This window comes from Taudactylus pleione, unplaced genomic scaffold, assembly GCF_031769625.1.
Source record: "Taudactylus pleione unplaced genomic scaffold, aTauple2 ptg000430l, whole genome shotgun sequence".
NCBI classification, from domain to species: domain Eukaryota; kingdom Metazoa; phylum Chordata; class Amphibia; order Anura; family Myobatrachidae; genus Taudactylus; species Taudactylus pleione.
In genome coordinates, this window is record NW_028284832.1 from 471415 (window position 1) to 483983 (window position 12569).

Sequence of the window (12569 nt, forward strand, 5' to 3'; positions counted from 1 at the left end):
CTCCTCATGGCTCCAAACAATTTCCCCACCCCCAATCGCGGCACCCCCAACCCCCTCCCCTCCCCCAACACACACAGGTCCCCTTTCCTGCTCCTCTCCTCATGGCTCCAAACACTTCCCCCACCCCAATCACGGCACCCCCTCCCCCCACCACACACAGGTCCCCTCTCCTGCTCTCTCTTCATAGCTCCAAACACTTCCCCCACCCACAATCGCGGCACCCCCTCCCCCCACCACACACAGGTCCCCTTTCCTGCTCTCTCTTCATAGCTCCAAACACTTCCCCACCCCCATCCGCAGCCCCGCTTCCCCCACACACAGGTCCCCTTTGCTGCTCATAGCTGCAACTATTCCCCACCCCCAATAGCGGCACCCCCCTACACACACACACAGGTCCCCTAGCCTCCCAGATCCAAACACTTTCCCCACTCCCATTTGTGGCTCCCTCGACAACCCTCCTCCCCCACACAGGTCCCCTTTCCTGCTCTCTCCTCACAGCTCCAAACACTTCACCCACCCTCATCCTCGGCACCCCCCACCCCCCTCCCCCACACAGGTCCCCTTAACTGGTAGAATAGTGTAAGTGACGAGGGGCCTCATTTATTAACGAGTTTTATCTTTTACAACGAGTGATAAAACTTGTAGCGTATGATAATGGGGCTCCAGCCAATCAGCTCCCAAATGTCATCTGTTTGAAAAATGACAGTTGGGAGCTGATTGGCCGGAGAACCATTATGGTACGCAATGAGTTTTATCACTCGTTGTGAATGATAAAACTTGTTAATAAATGAGGCCCTAAATAGATTTACTTTTTCTGAAATGTGTACAGTATGTCCATCAGCGAGGCGGTGATATGCTGTTATTTTGTCAGTAGTGTATCTCTGGGGGCGATTCAATTCAGCGTGATGTTAAATAACCCGGGAAGGAGCTATTCAATTGACCGTTCTGTTAAGTTCGACTGAGAGGATTTCTGCTTGCACCCTCCTGAGGTGAGAGCAGAAATCCTACAAAAGTGCCAGCTGCGATGCTGTTTTCTGGCTTAGCTTAGTGCTAACAGCATTGTGGCCGTTACATTTGTCGGAGGATGCCAGTTAGCGCGACTAAATACCAAGCTTTAAGGTGTGGTAACTGGCATTCCCCAACTTAAGAGGTTCTAGTCAGACTTAACAGTGCGGTCAATTGAATAGCTCCAGTAACTCCTTTCCGGGGCTATTCAACATCGCACTGAATAGAATTGCCCCCTGTGCTAGTGTATACAGGTGGATCTGCTTACAGGTTATGCGGGAAACTGCGGTCGGGGAATAATGTGCAGTCATGTGATCTAGTGTTCCTACTAGGCTGTTTCAGCGGGGCTCCGTGCCCTGCCCTATTTCTAAAGGGCAGAAAGCACCCTGCCCTCCAGCGTGGCGCCCCGCTGAAACAAGCCTGCGGGTTCTGTCCCCACCCGCGGGTCGCAGTGTCCCGCGGGTGGGGTAAATGGCGGTGCAGCAGTCACCGCCGGTGAATGGATGCCGAGCGCATGCTCGCGGCATTCATTGACAGTGACCACAGTGCTTGGTAAAGACTGACGTAAAGGGGATGTGTCGTAAAGACACGCCCCCTTTTCCTTGACCATGCCTGTTTTCGGAGGCGCGCCTTAGGCACGTGCAGAAGTGCTCTTTCTCTAAGTCCGGCACAGGACCTAGGGGCAGGGGCTGGCTGGCAACTTTTAGCCTGGGGGGCAAATGCATGCAGGCGGCCCTGGCAGAGGAGTAGCATGTAGCCAGGGTGCCCAAAGAATGTGCGTGCTACGGAACCCCCCCTCAAGTGTTCCAGGGAGGAGGCGGGTCCATATGGGATTAATGTAAAGTAAAAATAAAGATTAGGGACAGCCCCGTCGTGGTGCCCATATGCAGTGCCCCCCTGTGCCCCAGGAGAGGACCCCCTTATGCAGGCCTCCAGTAGTGCCCCCAGTAGTGATCCCCCCTATGCAGTGCACCTTATACAGTGCCCCCAGTAGTGGTCCCCCCTGTGCAGTGCCCCTTGTGCCCCCAGTAGTAAGCCCTTTATATAGTGCCCCCAGTAGTGGTACCCCCTATGCAGTGCTCCTTATATAGTGTCCCCTGTAGCAGTCCACACCCCATGCAGTGCCCCCAATAGTGGTAACCCTTATGCAGTGCCCCTTAAATAGTGGCCCCAGTTTGAGTCTCCCCCCTATGCAGTACCCCCAGTATTGCCCTTTTTATAGAGCCCCCAGCAGTGGTCCCTCGATGCAGTGCCCCCAGTGGTAGTCCCCTCCCCCCTATGTAGTGCCCCTAGTAGTAGTCCTCTCCCCCCTATGCAGTGCCCCTAGTAGTTGTCCCCTCCCCTTGTAGTGCCCATAGTAGCAGTAGTCCCCCCCTTCTAGTACCGCAGTAGTAGTCCCCCCTTGTAGTAGTAGTCCCCCCCTTGTAGTGCCCCCAGTAGTAGTCCCCTCAGTTGTAGTCCCCCCCTTGAATTGCCCCCAATTATAATCAGTATAACTGGTCCCCCCTTGTAGTGCCGCCCCCCTGTAGTGCCCCCAGTAGTGGTTCCCCCTTTGTAGTGCCCCCAGTAGTAGTCCCCCCCTTGTAGTGCCCCCAGTAGTAGTAGTCCCCCCCTTGTGGTGCCCCCAGTAGTGGTCTCCCCCCTTGTAGTGCCAGCCCCCCCACACCCTCCCCAGTAGACACACGTAGTAAAAAAAAACCAAAAAAACACCTGAATCCCCGCCCCCGCCGTCGCCATCCGCTCCTCCGTCTGTCCTCCCGGGCCGGGCCGCTCTGCATTATGGGAGAGACGTCATATGATGTCATGACGCCTCTCCCATTGCCCACTGCGGGAGCCGGAAGATGGAGCGGCTCCTGCAGTGGGTGCAGCAGCAGCTAATGAGAGTCTGACAGACTCTCATTGACTGCTGATCAAAACAAACACACAGCTGCTGGAGCCGGCGGCTGTGTGTTTGTCACTTGTGTAGCGCTGACCAAACTCCGGTGACACAGACTGCCCACGGCCTGTGGCCCGCATGACTCTGCGGCCCGGGGGGCACATGGCATCCTGCCCCCCAGCCCAGCCCGCCAATGCCTAGGGGCCTATTCATCATACCTAAACTTTCTCTGGAGATAATTAGGTTTAGAACTCGCATGGAGTTGTACCTAATTACCAGAGGAATTCATCATTCCTCCTCCCCATAACTATCTATTCCGGTACCTGTCATTTTTGCGATGATAGCTTTTCAGGAAATAGATAGTTATCTCTATCTACACTAACTTACCGCAGCTGTAATCAGTGCTGCGCATGCGCTGTTACATTCGTAAAACCAGCGCATGCGCAGCACTACTTACAGCTGCGGTAATTTTGTGTGTCTCCCCCCTCCGCTCACCTCCCCCCCGTCCCCGACTTACCTGCCCGCGCAGCAGCCTTTGGCTCCGTCTGCTATGCTGTCATGTGTTCTCCCCAGCAGAACTCAGTAGTTTAGAAAACAAAAAATAACAAAATAATTTTTTCTAAACTTCATTGTGTTCTGCTGGGGAGAACACATGACAGCATAGCAGACGGAGCCAGAGGTGAGTCCAGAGCGATGGAGGAAGACGCCGGGGGACATGCCCAGCTGAAAGCAGGTAAGTGTTACTTACTATACGCCACCTCACAGTGGCGGATAGTACCTCCATCAAATTCCGAAAATACATAATTTTCGGAATTTGATGAATAGCATAATTTTCATATCCCCATACTAATGTACTAATGTATGGGGAGTTTGGAAATTAACGCAGGGGGACTTAACCAGGAGATATCATGTGTTAAGTCTCTACATGAATACTAAAATAACGGTAATTAAGGAAAATGTCCTTAAAAACGTTATTTTAGTGTTGATGAATAAGCCCCCTAGAGTGAAAATTGTGGATCTATGGTGTCCAACCATGTTAGTGAGTTTGAGTGAGTCACCAAAATGTTACGCCAGTGACTTTATGTAATTATTAATGTCCCTTTTGTAGTTATATTATATAGCAAGCACCAGTAGTATACAGCATTATGGGCCTTATTCTGAGTCAGACGCAGCAGCAATGTTGGACGCAGTGGAGTGGTGTTTGTTGTCTGAGTTACACCACGCATACATACTGAAGGTGTTTGTACAGATATGCAGTACAGATTTGGACACACACAAAGAAGTGCATCAGAAATTTGTTGGTCGTTCCTGTTTGGTTACACGGGCAGTGGCGTAACTAGGGTATTTGGAGCCCAGAGCAAATTTGAAAAGGGAGCCCCCCCGATGTGCAAAAAAAATGGGCGTGGTCACTTAAACATGACACACCGCTTTATTTTTACGCTGAACATTCCTATCCATATGCACCTTAACCCCAGTAGTACCCCTGTAGTGGTCCCCCTTATGAGGTGCCCCCAGTAGCAGTCCCCACAATGCAGTGCGCCCAGTAGCGGTATCCCCTTATGCAGAAACCCAGTAGTGATCCCCCCCTATCCAGTGCCCCCTGTAGTGGCCCTTCCTATTATTGCCCCCAGTAGTGGTCCCCCCAGTGCAGTGCCTCTAGTAGTCGGCCCCTTTTATAATGCCCCCAGTGGTAGTCCCCCCCTCCAAGTAGTAGTCCCCAGTAGAGGTTCCCCCTTCCAATTAAGTGCCCCCAGTAGTAGCCCCCCCCAGTAGAGGTCCTCCCAATAATGGTGCCCCCAGTAATAGCCACCCCTCCCCCGTTATGCCCCCACCCCCAGTAGAGTTCCCCCTAGTAGTAGCCACCCCCCTCCCCCGTTGTGCCCCCAGTAGTGCAGACAGGTTTAAAAAATATATATATAAAAATATACTTACCTGAATCCACGCTGTTGCTCCGGACCGCGACACCGCTCCCGCCGCCTGCCAGTCCTCCCGGGCTGGCGCGCTCAGCATTATGGGAGAGACGTCATGATGTCATGACGTCTGTCCCATTACCCACTGCAGGAGCCGGACGGAAGCCCGGCTCTTGCAGTGGGTGCTGCAGCAGTCAATGAGAGTCTATCTGACTCTCACTGGCTGCTGTTTAACACACGCATCGCCGCCAGCACTGGGGGCGATGCGTGTGTTATGCACAGCCTGAGCCCGCCTCCTAGCGCTATTGGGCAAGCGCTCAGGGGGAGGGAACCGGCTCAGCTGTGCAGCACAGGACCGGCGCTGGAAGCCTAGCGCCGGTCCTGTGTAAATGTGTAGCGCTGACCGCACTCACTGCGGTCGGCGCTACACTGGTGGCTAACTAGGGCGGGCTGGACCATGGCCGGCAGCGCCCCCCCGTGCCACTGGTCCCACGGCGCCCAGGGCACGCACCCTGCCCGACCCCCCCTAGTTACGCCACTGTACGGGATTAGCTAATCAGACGCAGATGTAACGATGAGCGTGTTATTGGAGTGACACAGGAGTGCTGAGGAAAGTGGTTGTGTATAGAGACGCTGAATTGCTCACATTGGAGGCCATACTTATTTGGATGATCTGCCCCTAGCATAGGGTTGGTGCAAGTTTCAATGGCGTGACTGACGTTGGCGTCTGAAGCTGCACAAAGCATGATTGCAGCGTCTGTGCACACTGACAGGGGGTGTCTTTGTCCTTGCAGTTTCAGATGCATGGATGTACACCAGGGAAGGGCTTTGTAGGCATTGGTATTAAGTCGCAGATGCAACTGCATCAAAAGACGCATGGACGGCCTCTATGGGAGGGAGTATCCCGCTCCCCTCAACAGTCCCCGCCCCCCCAGCAGACCCGCCCCCATTAGGGCTGCTACCAGAATTTTCCGGGCTGGTTTTTCATCCCAATCCAACCCTGGGGTCAGTTATTACATGTCCTGCTTGTTTCTTATAATACTGCTCACTCAACCTCATGTCTAACATAACCCTGATGGTGAAGCTGGTTTTGGTCTTAATTTCCCAATTTTATATATTTTGTTTTTTATTCTGAGTACATGTGTAAAATATTGTTCCCTTGCCAGGGGTATGTAATATGAGCTGCATTCTAGGAACAATACAGTAGCTCATAGGGACAATTTCTACTTCAGGGTCCATAGGGGGTCCACAGGGTTGACCTTGGGGTATAGCTTGGATCTGGATCCACGGGCACCATACAGTTAAAGCTTTAGCTCCCAGGATGCACTTGGGTCCTCCTCTATACCCCGCCCCCGAGCCACAGGCACCTCAGTTTCAGTTTGGTGCCGGCCGAAGTCGGTTGCACTGTGCAGTGGGGCTGCAGGAGCAGCCCCTAAGCTTTATTTTTACAGAAGAAAAGTTTTTTATTTTTTCTCTGGTTTCACACTTAATGCAGCAGCATAGGACTGTCCTTCTGGACGTCCACGCTGCCGCTCCAACACCCCGCTGGCGCTGCGACGCCAGTACTGATCTGGCGATCTCAGCGGGACCCCGGAGTTAGTCCTAGCAGGCTCCGGGACCTCCCTCTGACTGCTGCCGGACTCTACGGGCAACAGGTAAGCCGCGAGCAGCGCTCTTAGCGCCGCTCGCTGGGATAAACGCAGTCAGTTGCCGCCGGTCTCCCCCTCATGCAGGCATACCCCGCGCTCCGCTGGACCACCAGGGTATAAGTTCCGGAGGGGAACCGGCATCCCTGGGGTTAAATACTAGCCAGGGGAGGCAGCCTTCCCTGGTTTAGCAGCTCCTCCCCTCAGCTCAGCGCGCCTTTTCTCATGTGTACTAGCGTCGCTGAGCTGCTCCTCTGCTGGCCACTCCTCCTCAGAGCTCTCCGGCTATAACGCAGGCTCCCAGGCAGGTGCATGGTCAGGTCCCCCTGTGTACCTCTCCCCTACCTAAAGGACAGTGTACACAGCGCTTTAATTCCCCCCAGACACTGAATCTGGGTGGTTGAGGGCAGCGATTGGTGCAGTAAGTACAATCTTCCTACATTGCATTGTATGTGACTTTGCTAGTGCTGCTGTCTGTACTTATTCTCTAATTGCTGTCAGCTTATATCTATCCCTTTGCTTCTCCTACAGCCCGAAGGTGTGTGGGGGAGGGGCGTTTTCTATTAACCTCACTTTTATAAATCATGTATTTGTGAGGTCAGTCACATACTGTTGTGTGCTACACAGTACCATATTTTTGGGCCTGTTTGTGTTGCATGCTGGTGAGTGCGGGGGTGTTAACACCGTATATCCTCTGCTGATAAGTATTTATTGCATAATTACTGTATCATGTCTGATGAGGAGACTGAGCACTCCGGGGCTCCTGTGTTGCTTTCCTGCAGACGCTGTTCTGCTGGTGTTAATGGGGGGGATTTATCTCAGGATGGTCTTTGCGGGCAGTACCAACTGGCACCAGGCCCCTCTATACCCCCTATGCAGCAGGACCCCCCTTGGGCGATGCTTTCACAAGTGCTGACATCTATTGCAGATGTCAATCCCTACAGTGACCCCTTCTGGGGCATTGTCCCAGCACTCTATCTCCCATTCCCCGGATATTCCGCAGGTATTGCGATCTCCCTCCGGGGCCCAGACTGTGAGACAGTATTCGGGGCTGCCTGTGTATGTCCAGCTTCCCCCTGTATCACAACAGTCTGTGGTGCCTTTTCAGAGCTTCCCTCAGTCGGCTCCTCCGCCTTGGGTGGATGTTCTCTCCAACTCGGTACAGAGTTTGGCGGCCTCATCCTCGGCTTTTCAGTCATTTTTGCAGGGTGATGTGCCACAGAAGGCGACCTAGCGGCCTGTTGTGAGTTTACTCACTGCGCAGGTATCAGAATCGGATCCCTCTTCAGATGATGGAGAGGTCCATGAGGATTCTGATTTGGGTGCTGTGGGACAGGAGGTTGAGCCTAGGCCCTTCATTAATGTTCCAGCATTAGTTAGGGCGGTGCGGGCTATTCTCAATATAGAAGAGGAGGCACCGGTCCCTAAGTCGAAGTTTCCTGACTTCAAGAAAGCTTACTACTAATGTGTTCCCTCTGTCCGATCAGTTGGCGGATCATATGGCGGCGGCCTGGCAATTACCCAGCAAGAGATTCCAACCGCAGAAAAGGTTGGCTTCTCATTATCCCTTTCCTGAGGATCATTGCAGGAAATGGGAGACTCCACCGGCGGTGGATTCACATGTCACCCGCTTGGTTAAAACCGCTACGCTACCATTGCCGTCTATTTCCGCTTTAAAGGATCCAACGGACAGGAAAGTGGAGATTTGTTTGAAGTCCATTTACTCGCTCTCCGGAGCGGTGGCGCGCCCGTCCATGGCCATTTCCTGGGTGGCTAAAGCCATTGAGAACTGGGCCAATGCCTTGGAGGATTCTCTTACGGACGATGTTCCGGATGTTCAGAGAGCATTAGTGGCACAAATGAGGGATGCCGCTTCCTATATTGGGGAAGCGTCATTGGACGCAAGCATGTTAACCTCTAGAGTTTCGGCTGCGGCTGTGTCTGCTCGGAGATACTTGTGGCTGCGGTCCTGGAGGGCTGATGCGGACTCTAAAAAGGGTCTGGAGGCTCTCCCCTTTAATGGAGATTTGCTATTTGGTCCGGATTTGGACAAAATAGTGGATACCATGGCTAAGTCCAAGTCGGCTTTCCTCCCTTCGGCTTCTGTGCCGGCTAGGGTGAGGAGCACTGCCGTTCGGTCCTTTCGGGTTCAGGGTAAGGCCAAGGGCCAGTCCTTCCCGAGACATTCAGCGACCAAAGCCTCATCCAAACCCAAAAAGCATATGGAATGCTTGGCGCCCCTCTTCCAAACAGGAGGATAAACCTGCTGCCTGACGGGACGGGCCTCTCCCTGGGGGACCCCAGAGTGGGAGGCCGACTTCTCAGATTCGCCCAGTGTTGGTTCAGTACCACCACGGATGCTTGGGTTCGAGAAGTAGTCTCTCAGGGGTACGCCCTGTCGTTTCGGTGCAGGGCCGCCCCACCAATTTTTTTTGCACGAGTCCTTCGCTGGACGAGTCCAAAGCTTCGCATCTCTGTTTCTGGTGCAGAGACCCAATGGGTCTCATCGCCCTATTTTGAATTTAAGGTCTCTGAACAAGTACCTCAGAGTTCCCAGGTTCAGGATGGAAACATTGCGGTCCATCATCCTGGCGATGGAACCAGGGGACTTCATGGTCTCCCTCTATATCCAGGACGCCTATCTCCATGTGCCCGTGGCACCGGCACATCAGCGGTACCTGAGGTTTGCTATCCTAAACCATCACTACCAATTTCGGGCGTTGCCTTTGGTTCTTTCCACGGCTCCGAGAGTTTTCACCAAGGTGATGGCAGTCATGGCTGCCCACCTTCGGGGTCAGGGTATACGGCTGCTGCCGTACCTGGACGATTTGCTGCTGCTGGCGAGTTCCCCGGAGGTGCTTCTTCATCATCTACACCTGACAATTGCTTGTCTTCAAGCACATGGGTGGTTAATAAATTGGAAGAAGTCGTCTCTGATCCCATCTCAACAGATGGTCCATCTGGGAGCACTTCTGGACTCCAGTCAACAAAGGATTTTCTTGACTCTGGAAAAGGTATCCTCCCTACAACTGAGGATACACAGTTGCCTAAGCAGTGGCAGGGTGTCAATACATTCGGCAATGAGTCCTGGGGTCCATGGTGTTGGCATTCGACATGGTGGAGTTCGCCCAGTTCCATTCCAGACCCCTGCAGGGGCAGATTCTTGTGGAATGGAACGGGTTAGCTTGCCGGATCCGATCCCAGATGCTGGTATTGTCCCCGGAAGTGCGCCGGTCCTTGGCGTGGTGGCTGCAGTCAGCTCATCTCAGCCAGGGTCGCCCCTTTTGGATTCCGGACTGGGTTCTGCTCACGACAGATGCCAGTCTCCGGGGTTGAGGGGCAGTGACCGGCTCGTTGTCTCTTCAGGGCCGTTGGTCGGCGGAGGAGGCCGTCCTTCCCATAAACATTCTAGAGCTACGGGCAGTGTACCGTGCTCTTCTGGCTTCAGGCACCGTTCTCGGAAGAGCAGTTCAGGTGCGATCACAAAACGCCACCACGGTGGCATACATAAATCACCAGGGAGGAACTCGCAGTTGAGCTGCGATGTCGGAAGTGTCCCAAATCCTGACTTGGGTGGAGTGCCACCTTCCAGCAATATCGGCAGTCTTCATCCCGGGAGTCCTCAATTGGGAGGCAGACTTCCTCTGCCGTCACGACGTGCATCCCGGGGAATGGTTGCTTCAGCTTCTCGTGGACAAGTGGGGACTGCCGGAATTGGACCTGATGGCCTCTCGTCACAATTACAAGTTGCCCATATACGGCTCAAGGACAAGGGACGCGGGTGCAAGCCTAGTGGATGCGTTGTCAGTGAAATGGTCGTTTCACCTAGCGTATCTGTTTCCTCCAATCTCCTTGCTCCCTCGGGTACTCAGAAAGATCAAACGGGACGGAGGCACGTTTCTGTCTGTAGACGCTCCGTACCTTCTGCTTCAACGTCGGGATCTGCTGTCTCAGGGTCCCTGCCTTTACCCGGATCTGGGTCGACTGTCTTTGACGGCATGGCTCTTGAGACAGCCGTCTTAAGGTCCCGGGGCTTTTCAAGCTCTGTCAACAGTACCATGCTTAGGGCATGTAAACCTACCTCTGCACGGATTTACCACAGAGTGTGGCACACTTACTTTCAATGGTGCGAGTCTAGAAGCTATGATCCTCAGGTGTTCAGAGTTTCTAGGATCTTGGCATTTCTGCAGTCAGGTCTTGACCTGGGCTTAAGGCTTGCTTCCCTAAAAGTTCATGTATCGGCCCTGTCAGTGTGGTTCCAACGAAGGATTGCCTCACTGCCTGACGTTCACACCTTGTTCCAAGGTGTGCTGAGGATCCAGCCTCCCTTTGTGCCTCCAGTGGCTCCGTGGGACTTGGCGGTGATTCTTCGGGTCCTGCAGGGACCTCCTTTTGAGCCTCTTGAGTCGGTTGACCTCAAGTGGTTAACACTTAAGACTGTGTTTCTCCTGGCTCTTGCTTCGGCCAGGAGGGTATCCGAGTTGGGGGCACTTTCCTGTAGCCCCCCCTTCCTGATTTTTCATCAGGACAGGGCTGTGCTTCGCACCCGTCCTGAGTTTTTGCCTAAAGTGGTTTCTAAGTTCCACATAAATCAGGAACTTGTGGTACCAGCTTTTCAGGCTCCGGGTCTTACGGCTGGCGAGGCTTCGCCGGACGTGGTCCGGGCTCTCAGAATTTATGTTGAACAGACGGCCTCTGTTAGGAAGTCCGATTCGTTGTTCATCCTCTTTGGTTTCCATAAGAGGGGTTGGCCTGCCAACAAACAAACTTTAGCCCGTTGGCTTTGTTCTGTTATTGGGGAGGCTTATATACAGAAACCTTTGCCTGTTTCAGCCTCGGTTAAGGCTCATTCCACTCGGTCTGTAGGCCCTTCTTGGGCTGCTAGACGTGGTGCCTCCGCTGTTCAGCTGTGTAAGGCGGCCACTTGGTCTTCAATTCAGACATTTTTGAGGTTTTATGCGTTTGACACCTTTGCCTCTCAGGATGCATCCTTCGGGCACAGGATTCTCCTTTCTGCTCAGGAGCGTCCCCGCCCTTAGTTGAACTGCTTTGGGACATCCCCAAGGTCAACCCTGTGGACCCCCTATGGACCCTGAAGTAGAAAACAAGAGATATGGTAAGAACTTACCTTTGTTATCTCTGTTTCTACGAAGTCCATAGGGTCCACAGGGCGCCCGCCCTGACGCACCTGGCTTCAAATGGGCTGTGGTACTGGTCACCGGTGTTTCCGTCTCCCATTTCTGTGAGTATGGTTTCTTGTGTATTCCAGTCTTCCTTCTCTCTGTTTAGTCTCCTCCTTCGGCCTAGGCTTCTTACCAACTGAGGTGCCTGTGGCTCGGGGGCGGGGTATAGAGGAGGACCCAAGTGCATCCTGGGAGCTAAAGCTTTAACTGTATGGTGCCCGTGGATCCAGATCCAGCTATACCCCAAGGTCAACCCTGTGGACTTCGTAGAAACAGAGATAACAAAGGTAAGTACTTACCATATCTCTTGTTTTTTTCTCTAGAATCCCAGCAAATGAACAGAGAAAGAAAAACTTTTAATTTGTGCTAATAAACCAAAACCAAAAAAATAATTCCATATTGCGGTAATAAAAGCTCCGTGCAGACACCTGTGAACGTGGGAGAGTGTCCAAACATATAGGGGTCAATTCAATTACATGCAAGAGGGGCGATTTGCCATTGCAATGGTGTAGAAACGCCAACAATGGCAGCCAAACTTGTCCCCTTACCGGCCTGATCTCATGGAGTTTTGTATTCTGCAAGTTCGGCATATAGCCACACCGGCTCGCACCTAATTGAACTGAGCCTATAGTGTCCACCTTTTGATTTATGTTAGGTCTCTTGTGCTGCTAAATAAAACCAAGCTCATTACTGCAGCCAACCCAGATGGGATCTTCCATTCCACATAGAGGCTTTGGTCTCCTGGATATCCACGAGACTCCCAGACTCCTTTGGAGAGCAGGCAATGCTGATTGTAGGTGGCTCATCAGCCTGCAAAGCGATCGGGAACCTGTCGCATTGGCGCAAATTTTGCCACCAAATCCCACCCAATTCAGTGAGCACTGAGGGTCCCATTGCAGAGCTGAATGTACGCCCCTTTGTGTGAAATCGCTCTGTGCATGGTCAGAAA